The sequence below is a fragment of the Anastrepha obliqua genome, chromosome 1 (genome assembly GCF_027943255.1).
Source record: "Anastrepha obliqua isolate idAnaObli1 chromosome 1, idAnaObli1_1.0, whole genome shotgun sequence".
In the NCBI taxonomy this organism is placed as follows: Eukaryota; Metazoa; Arthropoda; class Insecta; order Diptera; family Tephritidae; genus Anastrepha; species Anastrepha obliqua.
Window position 1 is genome coordinate 110867918 of NC_072892.1, and position 25963 is coordinate 110893880.

General features: G+C 37.2%; 2 pseudogenes; both read left to right on the forward strand.

Annotated features, from left to right (window-relative positions):
- The first annotated feature begins 16380 nt into the window (after positions 1-16380).
- Positions 16381-16564, forward strand: LOC129236586 (U2 spliceosomal RNA; annotated as a pseudogene).
- A 266-nt stretch (positions 16565-16830) lies between these two features.
- Positions 16831-17008, forward strand: LOC129236600 (U2 spliceosomal RNA; annotated as a pseudogene).
- Positions 17009-25963: the final 8955 nt, after the last annotated feature.

Genomic DNA, 25963 nt, shown 5'->3' on the forward strand with positions numbered 1-25963 from the left:
TCTGTCAACGGATCAATGTATACTCTCGCTTAGTTCAACCGGAACTTTCTACACTCAAATTCCATCAAGGGAAGAGTAGACGGAGGGCTACACTTGGGGACGGACAGGGCATGGTGAATTTGCTCACGGTTAGATCGAAGTTGGAAGGAAAGGTTGGCGGAGGAGCTTTTTGCCACTAGCTCTTCATTAGACTCAAATTCAGGTTACCAGACCACTGCAGTGTGTTCCAGGCAGAGGTAGCCGCAATCAAGGAGGCAGCTGATTGGCTGCTCACATGCGTATTAACAGTCAAGAAAGTAAGTACTTACTCCGACACCCAAGCGGAAATAAGAGCCTTCGGGTCAGTGACGGTGAATTCGAAACTGGTCAGGGAATAGATGGCCTCACTTTCAACTGCGTCTGAATTCTTTGATATAAGCCTCATCTGGGTTCCTGGTCACAGTGACATTGTGGGAAATTATGAGCCGAATGAGCTGACCAGGCAAGTGACATGTGAGGTGATTTCCCCACGAAGGGAGAGAATTGGGATCCCCCTGGCTACCTGCGGTCTGCTCCTGAAAAGATGAGGAATGCATGCTGTGAGACTTCGAATTACCTCGAGTCCTTTTTGCGTCGGATGTATGTAGGAGGAAGTGGAATCATCTCAACACCTTCTTCTTAGCTCCCCGGCTCTAGCGGGGTTAAGATCTAAGTATCTTGACTCTTACTTCTTTACTACGCCTGCTGATATAGCTGGTGTTGACATTAAAAATCTGATGAATTTCATCAGCAGCACAAGGCGGTTGATAATCCACGCACTCTAAACCCATCCTCTTAACCATCCCATCACCACCTCTCCTCGCCCTCTCCTTCCATTCCATCGGTTTTCTCTTTCACCTTACCTCCTTCACAATTGTTTCAGAAAGGACGAATCCGTGTATCTTCGTTCAAGTGTGCTCATTCCTTGGGCAACCATTGCAACCTAACATAACCACCCTTTTACACTCTTTCTTGGGAGCTCTCCTCTTACTATTTTCTGCGTCTTCAGGTTGATCTACAAATTTATTTATTTGCTTACAGTTTTATGCCGCTTCCAAATACAGATGGTGTTTTATGAGCAGCTTCTTCATTTTTCTAATATTTGGGGTTTCATCCTCGGAGTCTCGACATAGGTAAATACATATGCTCGGAATGATGAGAAATTGACTTAGCCGTAACAGTCGGTCTGGCCCTAAGCATTATGCATGTCTGAAAGATAGCAAAGGGTTCTGCCTGAAAAACGCTTCGGGTAGAAAATACGCCTACTTTTTAGAGAATATGACCAATTTTCTTTGCGTTGCTCTGAGGTTACAAGCTAAAGCTTTCATGGCCTATGAGTTGGTTTGATTCCAAAAATTAACACCCAGATCAAATTAAATTTTATTATCATGGGCGCGGGTTATAAAGCTCGGACCGGACCGAATTAAGACTATTTACTTGTTTCTTTTTATAAACAACATTTTTTCTTTTCACTTTTCATAATATACTTTTTGTTTACATTAACATAACCTAACTTTTTATTTTTCGTTACAAATCGTCTCTATTTTGACACGCTCATCATAGTCATATCACAAACTTTATCTGCAATTACGGCATGGCAAAGTTACGCTCTTTTAAGGGAGATAACGCTAAAGGGTAAACGCTAAAAAAAAACACTTTTTTCATGAATTTATTGCAGCGAAACGGTTCAAGTCAGTTTATTAAAAGTTGTTGCATATTATAAAGTAACAAGATCTAGAACGTGACCTCAATATTGATTCGGTTACGGCAACCATAAAGAAATTTGCTAAGTCGCACGCAGAGCGACTAAGCAAGCATGTTAACAATGAAGCCTTGATTCTTAACGATAATACACAATGGAAACGAAGGCTCAAACGTAAAAAACCTCTAGATTTAAACTAATTAATAAATAAAAATCAGTTAAAAGTATGAATTGTATTTTGCTGAGGATTAACTTAAATTATTTGTTGTAACAAAACTCCACAAAAATTGCTCGTTAGTATATATATGTAATGTTATACTAGTTGCAATGAAAATACTAATAATAAAAAAAAAAAAAAAAATATTATAAAGTAACATTTCAAGAATATTTGATAAAATTTTCATGTAAAAATATTGCAAAATGAGCGAATGAGAGCACATTTACGTAGACGTCTTTTCAAAAATACATTTTGCAGTAGTCAGCATATCTCAGCGTAGAATCATCTGAAATCAAAAAAGTCGAATAATTTAGTTAAAGTATGAGTTAAACTTCCCCCCAACGTTTATTTTGACGATTTATTTTCATTTTCAGGCATTTGGTAGTCCTTTGAAGTAAAAAGTGATTTTTGACGAAAAAATGCCGCCATTTTGTAGGTGTAAAACCACCTTAATATAAAAAAAATGGCGAAAAAAAACGTTGGGAGGAGGTTTTTATATGTAAAATATGTGCGCAAAATTTCAAAAGGATCGGTTGAGTAGTTTTCAAATGCCAATGACTACGCACTTTAAAAAAAAGGTTCGAGAAAACCGGGTTTAAAGTTTTAAGTTATCTCGTATGCTCTATAACTTAAAAAGTTTTGCTCGGATTGACTTAAAATTTTAACACGGTATTTTTGAAATGTTTTACTACAATAACATGCAAAAAAAATCGATTTTTATCCCTTACCCCCCCATTAAATTTTTTTGCAACAGCATATTTGCTGCGGTAGTACAGGATGGACCATTAAGCGCTTAGAATTTGAACTAACGAGAGTGGCCGAAATAGTATTTCCGATAGCCAGAAATTTAGTTTATGGTTGAATATTTTCTAAATAGCTCGCTTCTTGTTTGAAGCTGAAAGATATACAAAAAATGTCTACATTGTATCTTTGGATAACACACTTTTCACCTTGGCGGCTATGTTAACTCACAGTCGCATTTGGGTGTCGAAAAGTCTACATGATGCAACCAAAACTGGTAACTGTTTGATGCGAATTCGGGTCGGGCGGCATTTTTTGCCCCTTGATGTTTGAAAATGAGCAAGAAACCGTCAATACAATCAATGGCGGGCATTACCTTCGCTAGCCCTATACTCGATTTTTTGCACACTGCCTCCGAAATTCGAATAATTAGTGAAACGGTAATGTCGTAGTCTAGAAGCTGCTATTTGATTCCAATAAACTTTGGAATTTACTATTTGAGTGCCGAACTTCGCGATGAATTGGGTTGAAAAAATGGACAAAGTGTTTTTGTAAAGCCAGCTAGTTATTTGAATGGAATAGGGTTTCATGTTTAATGGTAAAGTTTCTATGTCCAAAACTTCTTTTAACAAACTTAGTTGAAAACAAGGTAAGAAATTCTAAGTTCGGGCCGTTCCGCATTTCATATACCTACACACAGTTTAGTAAAATTTTACTTGGGATGTCAGTTAATTTTTGGAATCAAACAACTCAAAGAAAGTTATTGCTTTTAACATTAGAGAGACGTACGGAAATTTAGTCTTCACATATACAAAGTTGTCATGGTTTGTCTCCGATTTCAATAATATTTATGTTGAGTCTAAATGAGCAATAAGAGCACCAATTTTAGGTGAGTTTTATACAATTTTTTATTAATTTTTTTAATTTTAAATTTTCTATTTTATTATTACCAAAAAGTGGGCGTGGCACTGACGCCGCATTTGTTTTCATTGAGATATTTTAATATTTATTGTATAATATGCATTTTTTGAATTTTATTGATCCCATGCTATCATAGTCTGCTCGTCTCATGCTTATAAGTCTCAAGTCCTTAGCAATTCGTCGGTCTGTCTTTTACTCATAATATTATTGCGGGAGTAATTGATTGCCCCTACTCACTCATAGGAAATTCTACCCTTTTCATGGGGAAACTTTAAAACTAAGTATGCCGTAATGCTCCCAATACTCGTGCTTTACGGGAATTATGATGTTGATCCCGGTTTCGTTTTCAAGAGTAGAATTTTTGAATCTCTTGAATTCTATGTAATAGTTGTTTTTAAACACATGTAATTTATTAGTAGTTTAATTTAAGCAACTATTGTATGATAGTCTGTAAGGATTGTAATTCATAAACTTAAATAAATAAATTATTTTTGTTCGAGTTATCGTCCGCATAAAAAGACAGACACAGCTGAATCGACCTTCTCATCATTCTGAGTATTTTTATATACATACATACATATACATATCTCCGAATATGACTATATAGATTACTTTTTACCATAAGTGAGCAAAATTATAACAAAAATGTGACACCCTGCAGATGACAGAGTGGTCTGTATGAGCAACAGGTTTGAGAATATCTTGTATGTATGTGCATGTGCTAAGTAAAGTTTTCCAAAAATATTGCCAATTCTCTGATTTAACTTTTTATACTGCTTCCCTCTCTGCTCTACTTAGTTTGTGCCTTTTACGCTTAACGGATATGTTTTCCAAATGTCGAAATGCATTTGTCATACAACGCAAACAATTAATGAATTTATCTTGTCAGCAGATATCCAAAGCAAGCTGGCTCCTTTGCTTCGCTGTAGCGCTTTCCACGACAACGTTATGGGATCTAAATTTTATTTATTTATTTGAATGTGTTTCGCAATGTTAGACTGTTGAAACTCGAAATATGTGTGTATGGATTTATTTATATTTTTGCTGCTTTGTATATGAAATTACAAGTTACTATACATATGATGGCGACTGTAGCCGAATGGATGGTGCGTGGCTTCCATTCGTTAGTGTCCGGTTTCGAAGTCCACTGTGGATATGAAACACCAAAATGATGGAAAACGTTTATTCTAATAGGCATTGCCCAGGCAATGACAAACTTCTGAGAGTATTTCTGCCCTGAAAAAAGCTTCTCACAAAAAACTATTCATCATTCAGGGATGGCATAGAATTGTAGACTCCTCCATTGGTGGAACAACATTCAGATCCATAGCAAAATTGGAGGAGAAGCTCGGCCCAGTACCAACAAAGGATGTAGGCGCCATTTGTATGCAATTCATATACACACATACATATATGACGTTGACTGCGATCTCTTCTGCACTCTCACTCCGCAGTTCACTCACTGAGAGCAAAAGTCACTGACTGCCGAAATAAATGCATGAATTCATCACTTACATCGAGATTGAGGCAAATAAAAGTAGAAAAATTCATTCTAAGCAAATAAAATTTTTGAAACTATTCGCATTTATGCTTCCAGCCACCACTCATCCCAACCCTGCAGTGACTTCATTTAAGTGTTATGTATTCGCTTCAGTTCAGAGTTGATAATTATTTTGATTAAACTGATTTTAAAAGTTTAGCATTTTCCCTTGTTTCTCTCATTCATATTTTTGTTCAGACTTTTGTTTGCGTTGAGACAATGTTTTCATTATCTACGTTTGGAGAAAACCGATATTTATCATATTTATTTCATAAATAATTACAAAATAAAATTACAGAAATAATTATTTACGTTAAAACTTATTCAAATTGATTTAGTGATAGCAAATTTTCCATAGCTGTAGCGAAGGGTTGTATGCGTAACTCTTCTATAACTCAATAGGCTGAATAATTCATTGGGAGTTTCAAATAATAAAAAAGTTCTGTTAATAACTCAAAATCGATCCAGCCTAAGTAGAAAACCTCTTACATATAAGTATAATAACATAATAAGCGCTTGTAACCTTTGTAGGGCATTTGGCAGAGTTTCTCTTAAAATTTTTAGTGTACGCCTTGGTACTGTTTTAGAACGTAATTAAGCAGGTTTGCGCTTGTAGCTTTGCCATTTCCTTCCGATGGGCGACTGCTACGAGGAAAAACTTAAATTTCCTAGAGGCACAGTGGTTACATTTTTCTATATCTTTAAATAAAATTGATGACAGAAAAACTTGTCAGATGATTTTTGTTTATTACTAAGTATTTGACATTTCCGAGGCGAGTCAGGAGACATCTCTGCGACTATACTTATGAGGTCCAGAATCGAACACAACTAATGGATCCAAAAGTTTTCAGTTAACTACATTTATCAGGAGTATCTTAACACTTTCAACTCCCGATCCCCAAATATGTACTATTATCAGGGTCCACCAGCCACGCATCGCAAGCCAGGAGCTTCAGCTGCCTCGTGAAACTGGGCGAACTTTTACTTATCCAGAATCGACCCCGACATACTCAAAACATATCCGGCAAGTGAAGGTACCTAGCACGATACTAATCACCTATTCACATGCCCCTTAAATCTACTCACCTAACACCCCTCTCCATTTTGTATCGAACTCGCCAAAACAACATGTTTCCTAGGCCTGCCGTTAGATCAGATAGACGATGACCATCGTACTGGCAGGGCTTGATGAAGTGCTACAGCTGAAGCTTGGCGACGTCAACCTGCGGTAGGCCCAAAAACGAACTATTGTCGCTTGAATCAAAGGGAATGGAAGCCAAGTTGTTTTGAGGCTGTGAGTAAAGGGATAGTCAATGCAATACAGGATTGCTTAACAAGTAGGTCATACACATCTATCTTGAGTAGCTTAGGTTACGGTGGTTACCATTCTCTATTATAGAGTATCCTATTAGGCCTGGAGCTCCATTGTGATACCATTTGTGTGATACCTCTCGACGTGGTGACACCATTTTATTGCTCAAATAAATGATGAAAAATTGTGCATGGTTGTAGATTCCAAGTCTGTCACACATTTAAAGAAGTAAGTGTTTAGACAGCTATGTCTGGTTCTCATTTTCCTCGTTTTAGTATTTATCTTTTTACAGAAGTCTTTAGAGAGAAGCTCTATGAAAAATCATGTGTTTCCATTAGGCAGTGCATGATGATGATGCCAGCCACTATACTAATGGAAGGCCGGTCTAGAATGATGACGGACTTAGCTCTTTGTTCCCTACTTCGACGCCAGACCTGTCTCACCTTGAGATGCAATTTCCAGGAATGTCTCTGTCCGAGAACCCAGCCAACGTTCGTGCTGCCGCGCTTAGCCAGTTCAATTACAGAGTGGGCCATATAGCGTTTGCTTTTTGAACCACCTATTTTTTTGAGAATGGTAACACAAATGACATGTCAAACGTGTTCATAATTTACATAAAGGTTTGATAAAATTGGGAAATATTGAAAACCTATTTCAAAAGTGGTGAGTCTTCTTCTTCTTCCGCGGTTACAGTAAATGGCGAGCGTTACCGTGACATGCTCAACGAGTTTTTGTTTCCAAAAATTGAAGAGGATGACATGGAAGACATTTGGTTTCAACAGGACGGTGCAACTTGTCACACTGCCAAAGTTACACTCGAACTTTTGGCTACCGTTTTTGAAAACCGAATAATCAGCCGAAATTCCGATATCAATTGGCCGCCTCGGAGCTGTGACTTAAGCCCGTTGGACTATTTTTTGTGGGGAACCGTCAAGGACAAATGCTATGCGAACCATCCAGAGACGATTGATGCTTTAAAACACGAAATCGAAGTTGCCATTCATGAAATTGGAGCCCAAACAATCGAAAATGTGCTTAAAAATTGGGTTGATCGAATGGCCTACTGTAAAGTCAGTCTTGGCAGTCATTTGAACGATATTTTTTTTTCATTCATAAATGACAATGTTCAATCTTCATTATAAAGAAACAAGTTTGAAAAAATATTGATTAATTTTTTTTATAGCCGATTCAAAAAGCAAATTTTACATGGCCCACCCTATAGAATAGGCCTACACTCAATTGCTGCTTTGGAAGAAGTATTATTGCGTTAAAGAGATTTCATGGCAGCTTGACTGTCAAAGTAGACAGTGATTCGTTTAACTACCATGGACGAGTCCTTGACCCACAATGCAATCTCTTTTATAGCTATTAACTCAGCTTAAAATTGGGAAAACTCGAGTGGAAAAATTATGTTTTATTAGATTTTCGTTCCTGGAAGAGTGCCAAGAATTTTTAAGTGCCCAAATCTTTAATCTTTCTAGGGTAGGTGCACATTTAGTTTGCTTTCGCTGTAATTAGTACGGAGTTCGCCATGAACAGAAGGTCCAATAGAGTCTCAGAAGCAATGGTGCACTCCTGTTTGTACTTTTTCATTTTGTTCTTGGATTGTATCTTGAGTATGTCGATTTTGGGTAGTTAGAAGCACTCCCTCCACAGTAAACGCGAGCCGCTATCCCGCCCTCAGTGAATTTGATAGAACCACCTGATTTTCCGACGAAATAATTGTGCATTTGTGCCCATTTTATTGCCGAATTGTTTTTAATTTTTTGTGCTATTAACGAGAGAATTTATCGTTAACTCTCTTCCCTCTCTTGTTTGTTCACTTGTTACGCCACATCCACAAACACTCTTACTGAGGTCGTAATCTTGTAATCGATCATTCTTGAAGCTCTGCCTTTACTATATAAAACTCTGAAATTCCATCTTAGACCTCTTCTATTCGCCATTTTCCCGCCCGCTATCTTTATGCTCGATTAACTTAACGAAAAATTTTCTTGCGAAAGCAACAACAAAGTTGTCGAGTAAGATGTAGTTTTAGGCAGCTCTATTTCCACGTTACCAATTCCATTCATTTATACCGGTTGCTCATCTATACGCCACTTGCTAACTCTTGGCGAAAAGAAGAGGCGTATTGTTTAATAAGTTCGCTCAAAAATATTTAAGAGTAAGCGTTAAAATGGCATTTATGCTAAATATGTTGGCATACGAAAATTCTTTTCAACGCATTTTAAATTTTTAATATATGTATTTGTAATGCTCCACATATTTATAAGCCCGAATTGAGATCCAGCGAAAACGAAAACTTTTGGCTCAGACCAAATTCCTGTGCGAACGATAAAAATAATTTCTGTAAAAGCTTCTTATAAGTGTTTGAAATTTGTGCGCTGCCGAATGGTTTTGCTGTGCTATACTTTGTAATGGCTTATCGTAAGCAGGTTTTCATTTTAATGCGCCTATTCTCAATTCAGTTTTGGCAAAATTTTGCTTATAAATAAACATGAACTTTTTAAATCCCTTTAAAAGTCCTATAAACGAGGGGAATCATGGAACGGAAACGATAAGAGCTTTCGAATAGTTTCTAGAGCGTCTCGGCTTCATCCAACAAGTACATTGCAATTTGTAATGCTCACATACATACGCACATATCCGCAATTTATTGAAGTACATTTTACTTTGTATACCGAGGAAAACAATTGCGGCTTGGGTGAAAGTTTGGCCCACAATTCGGATGTTGTTGTCGTATCGTTAATTCTGGCGTGTGTAACGTAAACTCCCTGCTTGGTAATATTTAGTTGTAAGCGCAAAAATCATTAAAAATGGGACATGAGAACTCGCAACTGTTGCATAAGTGATAAATACACACGCATACAGCTGCCAAAAAAATTATTGGAGACGAAATAGGGCAACCTGAATGGTAGGGGTCTAGAATTTTGTTTTTAGCTCTAAATCGTCTGTTATACCCCTCTTTACCATCTGGCTATTTATTCCTTGTAAATATAACCAAGACTCTAGAAGGAGCAAATAATTTGTATATCAACTAAAATAAATGCTATGTTTTTATTTCGGCGTCTCTAAGAAATTTTATAAATAAGTAGTCTTGGGCAAAAGTTGAATACCATTAAGGTTGAAGTCGCCAACAATATATGAACCACGATGCCTATTTGTGCGGTAACTAGACAGCTCTGGTCTAGAAGGGGTGAATACAGAACTAGAACCTCCATCAATCTAGGCCGTCCTTCGATTAGTACAGTTCTGGGAAGATCATAGAGTTTCACTCTAAATACTTATGTTGCAGCTAAAGAAACGAAGAGAAGGCGGAGAATGTTGAACACTTTCCCAGCCACTATGCTGCTCTTGCCAGAACGCGACATTGCGTATAAACACTTATTTCTTTGGATGTCTGGCAGACTTGGAATCTACAACCATCCACAATTTTTCATCGTTTATTAGAGCGATAAAATGGTTTCACCACGTTGGAAGGTATCACACAAATGGTATCACAATGGAGCTCCAGGCCTAATAGGCTACTCTATAATGGAGAGTGGTAACCACCTGGAGTAGAAATCGAAAATATAAAATTTAGTAGGTATGCCCGGATTTTAAGTATTTTTTAATAAGTATGGCGTAAAACTTCGCCTCCACCACTTTTCGATAGATAGTGGAAATCGACAGATCTGAAATGAAGTTACATAGGTAGTTTTTAGGCTTTTCTCGCTTCTTACGTCTTACGTTAGTGAAATATCGGAAATTCTTTTACGTCTGGGGCCATACGGAAGGTTATAATCCTCATTTCATAACAAGTCGGTGTGCATTTTATAAACTATTAAAACCGAGTAAAATCAGGAGACCGGTATCGAATTCATTTAATGCATTAGACCAGAGCACTGATGGAACATCCACTGCGATAACGACCTCATGCCGCAAACGGTGTGAAGACCTACTTTGAAACAACAGAAACAATGAACTGAAAGGTCTTACCTCTCCCACAATACTCTCCAGGCGTTGCTTCTTTCGACTGCCATTTATTTCGATCGATGGCACTTATGCACCTCCGGTTGATTCACAATTTCACTCTTATGAAGAAGTACAAAAATAGATCGTCTCATGGATCACCACAAAAGACGAGATGCCTTTTCGGTGTGGAGTCCATGCGCTACCCGAAAGATGTTAAAATGTTGTGGCAAATGCTGAACAGTATTTTGTATTTAGCACCTGAAAATTTATAAAAGTATTGACTATTTTTTTTGTTTTAATATTCATTATTTGTTTTAAGTAAAGCCATTGTCTAAAAAAACATTAGAATTCAATTTTAAAACCAAAATGTCACAAACTATTCGCCACAATTTTTAATTAGAATTTTTATCTTACAACTTATTAAATTTTATTAAAGTACGAGGGGTGCCTTTTATATGTCGGGATTAGAGAACAAAAACAAATTTTAATCATCGAAAATCACTTTATTGTTTTTCAAAATATTCTCCATGAAGATCTATACACTTTTGCATGCGTTTAAACCAATTGTCGAAGCACTTTTGTCACTCTGAATGAGGTACCTCCAAAACATGCATTCTGAATGCCACAACCGCTTCTTCAGGTGTCGAAAAACGTTGACCTCTCAGTTTGTTTTTTACGTACGAGAATAAAAAGAAGTCATTCGGTGCCAAGTGAGGACTATACGGCGGATGACCCATTAATTCGATGTTTTGGGTGCTCAAAAATGCAGTTGTTTGAGCCGATGTGTGAGAGCTCGCATTGTCCTGGTGAAGAGAGATCCGTCTTTGGCGATTGGTTTTCCTAATTTCTTGGAAGACAACTTGCAAACAAATGGTTCTGTACCACTCAGAATTTACTGTTCTGCGTTGTTCTAGCGGTACGGTTGCGACATGTCCAGTTTTTCCGAAAAAACAGGCGACCATTTGCTTGGAAGTGCTTCGTGCGCGAACAACTTTTTTTGGATTTGGCTCATCTTGAAACACCCATACAGTCGACTGCTGTTTACTTTCGGGCTCATGCGTGTAAATCCATGATTCATCACCTGTAACGATGTCATAGACGTGTTTCGAAGCTCCGCGATCGTATTTTTTGAGCATTTCCTTCAACCGATCGACACGAGCCTTTTTTTGAGCGATTGACAAATTGTGTGGGACCCAACGCGAACAAAGTTTTTTGACAGTCAAATGTTTATGCAATATTGAATGTATTCTAGTCCCACTAATGCCTAAGATTGTCTCAATCTCACGATAGGTCACATGACGATCTTGCAATATCAGTTCGCGCACAGCATCAATGGTTTTCGGAACAACAACTGATTTTGGACGACCTTCACGAAATTCGTCTCGGAGTGAACTACGACCACGATTGAATTCACCATACCATCGATAAACACTGGTCCTTGATGGAGCTTCATCGCTAAAAAATGAATTAAGTTCATCCATGCAATGTTGCTGAGTTAATCCACGTCGAAAGTTGTAAAAAATAATCGCACGAAAATGTTCACGATTTAATTCCATTTTTGGACCGAGATGAATCTTTTAAGTTACTGTAAACAACACAAATAGCGCTGGTATTTCAAAACGTTCTGAGTACGTAAAAGCCAAAAAATGTCAAACTTTGCGATACAGCTGTCAGTTGCCAGATTGCAACACCAGGGCTGCCAAATCCCGAAATATAAAAGGCACCCCTCGTACAAATTTGAACTTGATAAAAAATCCCATTGATTTATTATATTTTTTTCTTATTGGCATTGTCAATTTCGTTCATATAAAAAAATTAGTGCGAAGAATAGCTGAAATTTGACAATGGTCCTCCAAATGGTTATATTTGTAGAGTCGATATCAGCTCTGTGAATTCGCTTTGGATAAAAATACCTATGCCAAATTTACGTTCGGGGATTGTTTGTTTGTTTGGAAGTTTAGTAAATCAGCTCAAATATTTAACCATAATAAGAGGAGAGAGTTTTCCTGGAGAGATACGGCAGGTAAAAAAAATCCAAAAAAGCAATACACATAGGCACTCCCTGGTAGGTAAATACTATTAGGTAAGTATTGTTGTTGTTGAAGTGATAATTGGCCGAACTCTGACACAAAATGGCGGCACTGCATAAGCTATATACTTGCTCTAACCACTATTAAATCGCTGAGGTGTTACGCTTTTTCTTCCATACAAAAATACATGGAATGCATTTTTTTATATGCAAGAAAAAGCCTAGCACCGCCAACAAAAGAAAAGAAGAAAATTCGAAAAATCACCGGTATTCTGTAATCACTTCAAACTTGCACTTCACTAAAATTCAATGGACTAGACAGCTGCGTATTAGAAACATTCAAAAAGTGTTCTTTCAAATTGGTTAAAAGTTGAAAGTTTTGATAAAATTTTGAAAAATTTTTATACAGTTTGGAACTTTGCGCTATATGGTTGTCTGCTATATTTTTATAAAAAAAGTGATGTGTTTATAATTTTACAATTTTTATGTTTCTTCTTTTTATGAGAAGAAATCGTAGGAGTATGAATTAATGCTGGTTAGGGGATGTAGTACGCTAGAGACAGAATGCATAAATGCTTTAAATAAGTAGAATTGTGTACAACAATCTGCAAAAGAGCCAGCGAAACTAGAACGATAAATCGATATCCGTGGTGAGGGGCAACCATCGTGTAGGTAGCCTATAACAAATTTAGCTCTTTTTACGAAGTACTCTTTGGAATCCTTTCGTAGTGGTAACCAAGTTGATGCCATTTATACGGATTTCTCTTAGGCTTTAAATAAGGTATCTCATGCAATATTGATCGATAAACTTGTGGGCTATGGCTTTCATTCTATGTTTTTGTAGTAAAGCGTTTTTCAGTAAGAGCACTTCAAGTTTTTTTTTGAATAAAACACAAACGGTTTGACTTTTTTAACTAATTTTTTTTTATTATCGAGTTTGAACATATGCATTTAAGTATGAAATTCTATTTCTTTTGCATGACCACCGCGTGCACGTTTTACGAAGTCCAATCGTTGAACCCAATTTTCGACCACTCTTTTGCATAAATCGGCCGAAATTCCAGCAATTTCGCGTTCAATATTGGCTCTGAGCTCACAAATCGTCGCCGGCTTGTTACTGTAGACCAATGACTTCACATAACCCCAAAGAAAATAGTCTAGAGGCGTCAAATCACACGAGCGCGGCGGCCATTCGACCGGTCCATTTCTGGAAATAATGCGCTCATCGAACTTACTCTTCAACAAATCAATTGTAGCGTGTGCTGTGTGGCTTATGGCCCCGTCCTGTTGAAACCACATGTCGTCTAAGTCCATACCATTCAATTGCGGTCAAAAATAATCGTTTATCATGTCGCGGTATCGATTTCCATTCACAGTAACGTGGCGATCGTTCTCGTCAACGAAAAAATATGGGCCAATTACGCCGCCGTTATGTAAACCGCACCAAACAGTGATTTTTTCGGGATTCAACGGTGCCTCATGAATCACGTGTGGATTGCTTTCTGCCCAGTAACGCATATTTTGCTTGTTGACAAAGCCATTGAGCCAAAAGTGAGCTTCATCACTGAAGATGATTTTTTGGAAAATTTATAAATTTTCATAAAAAATTTGCACGATTATTTTCATAAAAAATTTGCACGATTTGCAATCGTTGCTCAAGTGTGTAGCGTTCCATGATGAAATGTATACTAATGAAGTTTGCAAATGACAAGCGAAAAATAAAAAATATTGCGTCGTTCGCCCTCCCTATCGAAAAAAAGTTGAAGCGCACCTATTGAAAAACGCGTTATATAATATCTTACTCATATAATACGCGTTGTTTTGCCAACTCGCGGTTGATAATGTATCGTCCCATTCACTTGTTGCTTACACCGATGTTCCCCTGGGTAATATCTTACACCTTTTAATAATTGTGCTCTACATTAAAAATATTTTCTCTTGTTTTTTTAAGTGTAATTTCCTCCTGTATGTTGACAATTTCAAGATTTATTATTCTAAATAATGTTTTGCAGATTGATGTATTCTTCCGATACATTCGTTTGTCCCTTAATGCCATTTTAGCTCTTCTTTATACATCTTCCTGTATTTCCAATATACCGCTGAACGCTGTAGTGAATTTAAAGGACCAGGTGTCTATTTTGATACTAAACATAGTTTCAATACTTACATGAATTTTATTATTTCTAAATCTATTGCAACGTTGACCTTTCATAATCATGCATAGCACTACAGCTCGGTGTGAGCCTTAGCTTCCTTCACAAGTTGTCTTCATGCATCTCAGTTTATAGCCATACTATGGTAATTGGTCGCTCATATGCTCCTTAGATCAACCTCAATGTCGTCTAATTGTCTTTTTCGCGGTCGCCCTCTTCGCTTGTCACGAATCATGCGTGCATCCAAAACTTTGCGAGGTACTCTTTCATCTGGCATTCTACAAACGTGTCCTAGTCACCGTATGCGCTGTGATTTAACAAGCCGTAGAACGTTTTCGCTTTGTAGGAATTCTTCTAGCTCGGTATTATATCTGATGCAATAGAGACTATTTCCTTCTCGTACTGGATCCAGTATTCTTCTCAATACTCTTTTTTCAATATGCTTAATTGTGTAATTGTATCTGCTTTCAGTGTCCTCGTTTCACATCTATATGTATGTAGCCACTGGTCGAATCAGTGTTTCATATATTTTTTGGTTTTCGTTTTCCTATTCAAGAGTTTGCCATTTAAGAGTTTAACGTAGGCAAAATATAAGATGATTTGTTTGCAGCCTGCGCTCTGTCTTGGATAACAATCGTTTTATCATCCGTTCTGCTGAGAAGTAGTCCTAGATATTTAATTTATTTCAAATTTCAAATTTATGATCCCCAATTGTACGGTCTGGTGCTTTTCTCAACGTGTTAAGTTTTTTGAGGTATTTCGTTTTTCTTTCATTGTTCTTTAATACAAAGAATTTGGCTTTTATTTGGACTGCTTGGAATACTTCTTTTAGAGCATACATATTTCTCGCGAGGATGGCCAGGTCATCAGCAAAGCCACATATTTTTGATGAATATAGTCCTGATGGGTCAACATCTTTAATTACATAGTCTACGATCAAATTAAACATAAACGTTGACAAAGCGCCTCTTTGCTTTACTCCTGTTTTAACTCTGAATAAATCAAACGGTTTGACTTGTACGAGCACTTTGGAATACGTCTCATCGAGGGTTACAGTTACTAGCGAAGCCAATTTTTTCGGTATTCCATGCATGTTTAGCACGTATTCAAGTAAACTGGACAAACTTTAATGTAATAAAATTTGACCAGAATTCAAGAAATTTTCCAAGTATTCATTTCTTGATCGCATTTGTATACCAGTCCATCTATGCCCTGATACCTTTTGATTGCTAAATAAGCAAATTCTTGTTTTAAAAATAAATAAATAATTGGCGCGTACACTTCTGTTAGGTGTTTGGCCGAGCTCCTCCTCCTATTTGTGGTGTGCGTCTTGGTGTTGTTCCACAAATGGAGGGACCTACAGTTTCAAGCCGACTCCGAACGGCAGATATTTTTATGAGGAGCTTTTTCATGGCAGAAATACACTCGGAGGTTTGCCATTGCCTGCCGAGGGGCGACAGCTATTAGAAAAATGTTTTTGAAGTGAAAACTTCTTTAGAATCGTTGGGAGTGATTTGAGGAAAAGTGAAACGAAAAAAGCGACCAACTTGGCTACGAAGCGTTATATTATATGTTGATATAAAAGTAGCGACGAACTAAATAAAAATAACTTTTATTTTTTCTTGTGATTCGAACCAAGGATTTTGGATCGGAAGCTCACATTGCTAGTCGCTCGGCTACCGCGCCATGCTGTCGCCGCTGGCCTAAAAGTTATTTAGTTACGAAGCGTTATATTATATGTTGATATAAATAATTTTTGTGAGCGTGTAATTCTCAAAAGTTTTATTAGGTTTATTATTTAAAATGTATTGACTAGGTAGTGTGGTTATCAACTTAACATCTGATATATCCTCCATCGGAGAACAACAAATGTTAAACCGATTTTTGGAAATGGGCGGAGTGTTTTAGGGGCTTGCTCCTTCTCTGCCACGGGTTGGCCCGGTATTGCAGTACCGCCGGGATTTCGGCTTTGAATAAATACAAAAAAAAAATATACTAATACATTTAGCTTTGGTGGGAAGAGCCATAAATTTTTATATGAATACATGTAGACGAAAATGGAATTTTTTTTTTTTTTGAAATTTGCATTGTAGGACATTTCTGATTATTTATTGAAAACAGTTTTTTGGCTTTTCTATTTTTGGTTTAGATACTGAAAGTCAGTTTAAGTGAATCGGTATAAATATTTCGTACATTAATTTTTTTTTTGTGAGCGTGTAATTCTCAAAAGGTTTATTGGGTTTATTATTTAAAATGTATTGACTAGGTAGTGTGGCTATCAGCTTAACATCTGATAGATCCTCCATCGGAGGACAACAAATGTTAAACTAATTTTTGAAAATGGGCGGAGTGTTTTAGGGGCTTGCTCTGCACCTCTGCCACGGGTTGGCCCGGTACCGCCGGGATTTCAGCCTTGAATAAATACAAGAAGAAATATACTAATACATTTAGCTTTGGTGGGAAGAGACATAAATTTTTATATGAATACAAGTAGACGAAAATGGAAGAAATTTGTAAGTCTGTTTCTTTGGTCCGTTTGGGTATTTTTTTTGACAACATCGAAACCAAAGCATTTGTATCATATTTTATCTATCATAAGCCACTCGTATCATTTGTTGAAATTGAAAACATTGAGGATGAATAATGATAAAATGAAGAAAATAAAATATGAACTTTATAGCAATATTATAATGAACCTATAATTATCCCGCTCCTAATGCTGCTTTCGTCTTATTCTCTCTCAGTTTGTTTTACGGAAGGTTTCACTTCTATCAAGTCTAACCGTTAGACTGGTTTTATTCTATTTTTTGTGTCTTTGTTTTTTGGCAAACGACCGTTATTATTAATTTTGCTTTCACCGAGATTCGAACCAACGACCTCTCAGTGAATTCCGAATGGTGATCACGCACCAACCCATTCGGCTACGGCGGCCTACTTCTTTGTTTATGCTGCGCAGGCTCTCTTCAGTTTTTTCAGTTAGTGTTGCCTACTTCCATTTTCTAGTTAGTTTTGCTTGTTTTTCGTTTTCTTTTAGCAAGTTCGTAGAACATTCGGATAATCATACAATAATCAATGGACATACAACTGAAACGGGCGAACGACTTTTCGAGGTTGTTCTCGCGACTAATTTGCCTCGAAAGTTTGCGACGCACTCGAAAACTTTCTTTCCTACCATTTTTGACAATTGTTTTTCGGGACCATTTCTGACAATTATTTTTCGAGGTTTTCAAGACTTTTTCGTGTTTAAGGAAATCTCCCAATGGGTGAATTTTCAATGGAATTTTTAATTCAATATAATCTCCCTTTACGTCATTGCACTGAGCTTCCCATCTCTGTAATGATTTTTTCAAAATTCTGCAAAATACTACTCTGTAGCTTCTACTCAAATATGAACGAGACGTTATCAATAAAACGGTCCGCGGATGACATATGGCAAAAATAAATTTTTTGTTTTTTGGTAGGACTTTTATAAGCTTACATGGCAAATTTCAGCGTGATATGTCACATAGTTTGTTTTCTGTGCTACTGTAAACAAGTCAAGCTCGAGTGTGTTCTTCGAATTTAACGATGGAAATTCAAGTTGAACAAAGAATTTGTTTGAAATTTTGTTATTCCAACAAAATTTCGGCTTCAGACGCCTTAAAACTGTTGCAGACAACCTATGGGCACTCTGCTCTATCACGTGCACGTGTTTTCCAGTGGTACAAATCGTTCAAAGAAGGCCGTACATCAACCCAAAGTCGCTCAAAAATTAAGGTTATGCTGATTGTTTTTTTCGATTACGAAGGTGTGGTGCACTCGGAGTTCCTTCCGCAAGGCCGATCGGTTAACGCAGAATATTATTTAGACGTTTTAAAGCGTTTGCGCGAGAACATTCGTCTTAAAAGGAAGGAATTGTGGGACAACAAGTCATGGTTCTTGCATCACGATAATGCACCAGCTCACACATCACGTCTTGTTCGCGATTATTTGAACGAAAATAATGTTAATATCGTTCTGCAAGCACGGTATTCGCCTGATATGGCTCCATGTGACTTTTTCCTGTTTCCCAAGCTCAAGTTGCCGCTCCGTGGAAAACATTTTGAGACAATTGAAGTCATAAAAGAGAATTCGAAGAACACACTCGAGCTTGACTTGTTTACAGTAGCACAGAAAACAAACTATGTGACATATCACGCTGAAATTTGCCATGTAAGCTTTTAAAGTCCTACCAAAAAACAAAAAATTTATTTTTGCCATATGTCATCCGCGGACCGTTTTATTGATAACGTCTCGTTCATATTTGAGTAGAAGGTATATCTAATAATTTACCGAACAGCTTATCGATACGTAATTTTCCATGAAATGAGTGAAGAAATAAATATGAAGATGAAATGAATCTGAGATACCTAACACTTCCTGGACGTCGTTAATCTTCAAGGCTTGTACGATCACGTTTAACCACTAAAACTCACTATAAATGAAGAGGCAGATTTCGTTAACACTTAAGCCATATTTTTTATAAATTTCTGTTGCTGATTAACGTTCCAAAACAAAAAATTTCATCACAGCACGACAATCGATTATTTCCATCGTAAAAAAATGCACTGTTACTTCAATTTCAAACGGCTTGTGAACAAAGAATGAATTAACAGATCAAAATAATTTTTTGTGGGTGTTCAAATGGCAGATGAAGTATTAAAATGAATTGTAAATTGAAATGTCTTTACTGGCTTTCAACACTTTTCAATTAACTGGCATAAATATTAGCACAAATGTACCAGACTATGCTCTGCCGTTGTGCTGTTTACCCCTTGAGTTGATTTGTCTGAGTTGCGCCTGTGCAGCGCACCTTAGCTACGTGCTAAACTCTTTATTAGCAACGGCTTGCTTTGTACAAGGACGATCACCTGCTGCAATAGTTCACACCTAAATACATACATACATACATACAGAGGAGTGTAGAGGGCAGAGCGAACAGTTTTTGTTGAGCGCAACAGTAAGCTGCAAATTTATGAGTTGCAGACATTTAACATAAAAAGGCAAAAAAGGAAGGGAAGGGTTGCTTTCTGCCAATTAACTGTGATACTTGTTGCTATTGTTTTTGTGAGCATTACGTGTTTTTGTTGATTGTTAGTTTAACGGTTGGTATGGCTGCCGTTACTACCTGTCTGAATGATGTTATTACGACTGCAATAAAAATAAAACTCCTCTTTGCAACAACAACAAAAATGTACCATGCATTTCTTTTAATAGAGGTATTTTTCTGCAAGTGCGGTAATGGTAAATGATGAGAAAGGAAATGAAAGAAGAAGAGCAAATTGTACTACAAAATGGAAACTGCTGGTAACAGCACTCAAAACATACATACATTCAAATAACAAAAATAAAACCAAAACAAATTGTTCATTGAGAAATTTTACGTGCGAAAATTTTAAGCTTGTACCTTTTGGTGCTCTGTTCTTGTTGTTGTAGTGGTGCAGTGGTTGAATGTGCAGGTTGCTGTAAGTTGGATGGAATTTCGATGGTATCAGCTCGTAAACTGTTTTAAGGGCAGCACAAAACAACAACAAAAACAAAAAAATACAACAAACACATAGGCAAATGTTTGTATATTACGAAGTAGTAACATTTTCTACTTGTTTTCTGCCTTTCCCGTCGACGAGTACGTTATGCAGGTATAGATCAATTTAGCAGATTTTAATAAAAAATAAACCTAATGAACTTAATTTGCTCAGTCTTCTCAGTTTATTATCTCTAAGCTCGCACTTGTATGCATGGAATATATACATATGTACTTGTATATGTATATTAGGCCGGGTCGATTTGTGGGGAGGCAAAAAAATCGCCCATTGCTCTGTGAAAATCACATTCTAGGGATGAAAATAAGAAACTTTGCCGAAGGAACCATACCTCTAAAACGAATTCTGATGTCCCCCAATTTGGGTCGAACTTTTTACTTTCTTTTCTATAACTCACTTAAATTAATTTTTTCATTTACATATGTTCTGACTAAATAAATTTCTTAAGAGAAAAAATAGATAATAGGACTATGAATAAGTTCGTGCGGTTTTACAACAGATGGCGTAACTTGATTATTATTCCATCGATCCACATTTCCAAACATTCATTGGAGAGCTACTGTCGTAAGGCACAAACGTCAGTATAAGTTTTTTATTTGAAGCGTAAACAACAATATTTTTACCACACTTGAAAATGTCGAATTTCGTGCCAAATAATGTGTTTTTGCGGGGAATTCTTTAATATGAAGAAAAAAGCAGCCGAAAGTCATCGTATCTTGGTGGAAGTTTATGGTGAGCATGCTCTAGCTGAGCGAACGTGCCAGAAGTGGTTTGCACGCTTTAAAAGTGGTGATTTTGGCTTGGAAGACGAAGAACGCGAGGGTGCGCCGCCAAAGTTCATGGATACCGAATTGGAGGAATTGCTCGATCAAGATCCGGCTCAAACGCAAGAAGAGGTTGCAAAAACTTTGGGAGTTGATCAATCAACCATTTCCAAACGTTTAAAAGCCATGGGAATGATCCGAAAGGTAGGCCATTGGGTGCCGTATGAATTGAAGCCAAGAGACGTTGAACGCCGTTTTATGGCATGCGAACAACTGCTTCAACGGCACAAAAGAAAGGGTTTTTTGCATCGAATTGTGACTGGCGATGAAAAGTGGGTCCATTACGACAATCCAAAACGTCGGGCAACGTATGGATACCCTGGCCATGCTTCAACATCGACGTCGGCGCAGAATATTCATGGCCTGAAGGTTATGCTGTGTATCTGGTGGGACCAGCTGGGTGTTGTGTATTATGAGCTACTGAAACCGAATGAAACGATTACGGGGGATGTCTACCGACGACAATTGATGCGTTTGAGCCGAGCACTGCGAGAAAAACGGCCGCAATACGCCGATAGACACGACAAAGTTATTTTGCAACATGACAATGCTCGGTCACATGTTGCACAAGTGGTCAAAACATACTTAGAAACGCTCAAATGGGATGTCCTACCCCACCCGCCGTATAGTCCAGACCTTGCGCCATCCGATTACTATCTCTTCCGATCGATGCAACATGGCCTGGCTGACCAGCACTTCCGTAATTACGATGAAGTCAAAAAATGGATCGATTCGTGGATTGCGGCAAAACCGACCGCATTTTTCACAAAGGGAATCCGTGAATTGCCAGAAAGATGGGAAAAAGTAGTAGTAAGTGACGGACAATACTTTGAATATTAAATTTGTAACCATTTTACGTCAATAAAGTTTCAAATTTCGAAAAAAACCGCACGAACTTATTCATAGTCCATAAATAAATAAAAATAAAGAAAAAACATAGCCATTTAGCTGATTTTTTCATGTAAAGGCCAAAAATGGTGATATTTTGAAATGATTGTATGGGGAACCCCCCAGGGGAGTTCCAGGGAGTGTGGCACTGGCATGGGTGGATCGGCCGTCCTAAGTTAGTGGGGGTCGGTCATACATTGGGACTCGATTGGAGCACTCTAAATGGGTCAAAGTGGGATTTTTCAAAATTTGCCCCTACCCAAAAGTTCGACCCAAATTGGGGGACATCAGAATTCGTTTTAGAGGTATGGTTCCTTTGGCAAAGTTTCTTATTTTGATCCCTAGAATACGATTTTCACAGAGCAATGAGCGATTTTTAAATCGACCCGCCCTAGTGAAAACTTAATAAAAGTAAAGAACAAAAGTCATAAATAGAGAAATACTTATAAATAATTAAATCTTAATGATTAATCTTCAGCGTAATTCAAAATTACTGATCGCAATGTAAACATTTATTGATCTTTACTGAGTTCTCATCACAAACGGGCTTCTCGCACTCGGCACAACACTTCCTTGTCTCTCTTCGCTTACGAATAGGCTGCTCGTTGCAAATGTAGCATGACCCAACTATGTACAACTTTTCTGCCAGTGACGTCTCGACGTTGCTTGTCAGCAAGTATTACCACCGCTACTGGTTTCTCGAAGTAACTCTCGACTGCAAGTCTCGTTGCGTGGTTTCCCATAACCTGCTAGTAGGAAGCTTGCTCTTGAATCACCGGCATAGCTAACTCTTCTGAAAGCTGGCGCAAAAAGATTCTGCGTCGATTGCTTTTGTTGGAAAGTATATTAATATATTATTTTCATAATAAATGACGTAAGCAGCAACATTAGCAATATCCAACATATTGCAGAAAAAAGCTAGCGGCCATCTGCAAGTTCGCCGGTGCTTAGAGTACCTCATGCACATTCGATCCATACTATCACCGCCTGCTTTGTTTTTGTTGGAAAACAAAATCATTTCTGGTTTTTGATGTGCTAAATCAGAGATCATAGCATCGTAATGCTTCGTACTAAGAAGGATCACAGCTTTGTTTTTCTTTGGTATGTATGAACGCATGGTAGCTTGTGCATTAAAGCCAAAAAGAGTTGATAAAAGTTCTCTAAAATTCGATGGTTTCATTCATATCAAATTCTTCATTATCTGACGCTTCAGTATCACGAGAATTATGCGTTCTATTACCGCTTGGAAACCACTCGTCGTCTTCACTGTCCGAAGGATCCGAACTATCGTCATCGTCCTCGCCTAGTAGCTGTTTCAAATACGCATCTTTTTTAGCTTCACTCAATCTAAACAAAAAATTAATGTATTCTAAATATTTTCGATATCCTATTTACATATATTGTTTACATTACCTCAAAAAATCCAGTATCGATAACTCCTCCATGGTTTTGCACTTATAGCAATTTTATTTATTATTTGATATAAAAAACTTCAAAAAGTATACACAAATTTAAGAAAATACGTCAACCAATATAAAGTTACACAATCACATAAAATATTAACATATGCGTGCTCACGTACGCTAAAGTATCCAAACTATCTTAGTAATGACTGCACACCGCCACGTCTTGCTTCTTCGACGATGAAAACTGAACTATACTGCTTTTCAAAACGTTTAACCATATTGATTTCAAAAGTGTTCTCGACATACCTTAGGTATAAAAGATTAGGAAGACCGAACTTTTCGCTTACCTTTCAAGTTCAATCCACCTGGCGTTCACAAAAACGAGAAATTTAGGGTACAGCTGCCTGCGTTTTATATCTGATATAGGAGTACGAAAGTTGCTGTATATAATATTATTGATGTATTCAGTTAGAAATATTTTCTTACAACATAAATAAATAAATATTATTTGAATGTATACAACTATTTCGGGATATAGAGGACTTATACCCAAAAAATTGTCGTGGGTGGCAGAGTATGTAGATTTTTTTGGGTGGTAACACAAGGGTTAGATATATGGAAAAAAGAATGAGGGACTTTTCGACATTATAGTCTACACAGATGGTTCAAAAATGGATTGTGGTGTTGAAGCAGGTATAGGTTAGGTTAAGTTAGACTGGTTGGCAATAAGACACCCATAGACCTAGCGATACCAGATGGAGACGGACCTCAATCAATACCGAAAGTAGACATCATGCCCTCCAGACCCTCAAACAATGGGGCTCCCAGGCATTTTAAACGCGTTTTTATTAATGCCGAACAGACGCACAGAAGGTGTTCTAAAGTTTCCTCTCTGCATTTCCTGCACTTGTCCGTGTTAGCAGGGATTGCTACCTATGATAGTTCTGCAGTTACGCGAGAGCGTAAGTACGAATTGAGTCAGTTTTTTGTCGTTAGTTCTACACAAGAATGATAGAAAGAAGATTGCGCCCATCAGAGCGTACGTGACGTCACGTTTGCTGAGTTGTGCAGTATTGCCAACCATTTGCTCTTCGCAATAAATTTAGTGCTTTTTTATACCGAAAATGCGAAAATTTTTAAGTTTCGTGTTTGTTTATTTTTTTTAATTTAAAGCTACCGAAACTTTAAGTTAAAAAACAAACTATATTAATAAACAAAAAAAGGTTAAAACAGGTCACTCTGAGAAGATTTTAGTGCTAATGAAAATTTTTTTACTCTTATAAAATTTGATAATTTGAAAGTGCAAATTTAATTTTTGGTTCCATTTAAGGTTATGCAAAAATATTAAATGCCCCTCTCTCAACTCTTCTTAAGATTGAAAACCTCTTTACACATTTTAAAAAGCCTTTGAATTTATTGAATGCGAATTAAAACTATACAGGTGTAATCGTTTCTTCCGGTCATCAATCCTTAGTGAGACATAGGACATTAAGAGTTATATTCATTGTAAAAATAAACAACAAAATACCAGAAAATACTAAAGAAACCATACTGATATTTTTACAAAAAGAGTACCTTATCTAGTTACATAACTTCAAATATAGCAAAAAAGTCGTTCCCTTAACAAAAGAGTCTCGCTTAACAAAAAAACTCATAAATTAAATTGTACATAAGCATAACACATTTATTTAAAAAAACGCACATTTTAAAGACAATTTGTCACGCATACAAAGTTCTTTAAGTGATTCAATAAAAATTTGTTGGGTTATTTTCTTTGAATGGGCATTTTGGTACGTTTTTATATCCAAAACCAGGCAACACTGCAGTAGCGAGAGAGAGATTTGACTGCCGAAAGCAGAAGAACACCAACAACACCTGCAATCGCGGGCAATGCCACCAGATGTTAAAAAAAAGTAAAGCTAAATAAAACTGAGTGAATTATTTAAATAATTATTAAAAAATGTATATTTTACAAAATTATAAACATGACATTTTAATTAGAACAACTAGAAAAATGTCACGAAGAAAGAACTAAAACTCCGAGACTAAATAACAAAAAAAAAATACTAAATCAAGTTACGAAAATGGTAATCTGGCCATACTGGAGCTAAAATCACGTAACTAGTTGTCAAACTCGCTGAGCGCAAAGTAACGGGACCACGATAGGCGCCCTCTCATTATTCTTTCCATCATGGTTCTACACATAACTTTTGCTGTTTTGCATGTAGTCAGATTAGTTCTCCTCGCTTCAACTCACTTTTTCATGTAGTCGTCTATTGTATATTGTACCTATTTAGCGGTTTTGGTATGTCGTTCTCTTTTTCAAATGGTAGTCTAACAGCACTTTTTGCTCTCTCATCTACTATTTCGTTCCCCATAATGCCTTTGTGACAAGGTACCCAGTAGATATGCAGCCTACTGTTTGCGCCTAGCCTTTTATTGTCTGCTTGCTCCGTCGAACATTTTTGGACTTAATACAATATGAGTTATTTGCTTTTATTGCTGCTTGACTGTCCATGGATATATTAATTGTTGAGTTCTTTCCTGTTTTTGTGTAGGCTAGCTCAGCGGCCCTCCCCACAGCAAAAACTTCCGCTTGGAAAATACCGCTGTGGTCTGGCAGCTTGGTAGGCTGCTTTATCCCTAGTTTTGAGCAGTAAATATCCGCTTCCACTCCGTCTAAAGTTTTAGAGACGT